Source organism: Olea europaea, unplaced genomic scaffold (assembly GCF_002742605.1).
Source record: "Olea europaea var. sylvestris unplaced genomic scaffold, O_europaea_v1 scaffold1301, whole genome shotgun sequence".
Classification (NCBI taxonomy): Eukaryota; Viridiplantae; Streptophyta; class Magnoliopsida; order Lamiales; family Oleaceae; genus Olea; species Olea europaea.
This window is the reverse complement of record NW_019230477.1, coordinates 149,515-149,992: the sequence shown is the minus strand read 5'-3', so window position 1 is coordinate 149,992 and position 478 is coordinate 149,515.

Sequence of the window (478 nt, the reverse complement as noted above, 5' to 3'; positions counted from 1 at the left end):
GGATCCATCTTAATAACAAACATAATTAACTTATAACTCATTCAAATCACTAACAAATACTCTAATTTACTGACCTAGATAAATGTACAAAATACACTTATCAACATACTCTTCAATCCACCTCCACAAATTGAAATCCCCCAAGTCCCCACATGTCCCAAGCACGCTCATCGGCAAAAATTCACTGGGCTCCAAACCTTTATCCCTCATCTCCTCAAACAATTCTACTCCCTCTTTAGTAGCAAGGACTTTGTTATGACACGCCAATGTACACCCCCCTCACAAGAGGGGGGCCTAAGCCCAATAAAAAGCGGCAGTGTACCAATAGCATAATTCCTTTAGCAAACCCCAACCTGGAATAGCTGAAGATCATTGAGTTCCATGATACTAAATCCTTGTTAACCATTTCATCGAACAGTTTGCGCACAAAGCCCACCTGACCACACCATGAGTACATAGCGATCAATGAGGGTACCAC